This window comes from Otolemur garnettii, unplaced genomic scaffold (genome assembly GCF_000181295.1).
Source record: "Otolemur garnettii isolate 467f Iridium unplaced genomic scaffold, OtoGar3 scaffold00237, whole genome shotgun sequence".
NCBI lineage: Eukaryota > Metazoa > Chordata > Mammalia > Primates > Galagidae > Otolemur > Otolemur garnettii.
In genome coordinates, this window is record NW_003852632.1 from 305,835 (window position 1) to 306,096 (window position 262).

Sequence of the window (262 nt, forward strand, 5' to 3'; positions counted from 1 at the left end):
TGTCGTTTGGCGGGTCCGGGCTGGGGATTCGAACCCACCACCTTAGGTGTACGTGGCTGGCGCCTTAGCCGGTTGAGCCACAGGCGCTGAGCCCATTTTGCTGTTTTTTTTCCTGTTAAGTTTCATATCTTTTGGTTTTGAATTTATCCAACATTTCCTTCTTTGTTTGATTTCTGTAGTGTGCCACTTTCCTCATTCATTATCCTTTTTTTTTGAGACAGTGTGTCTCTATGTTGCCCTCAGTAGAGTGCTGTAGAGTCAT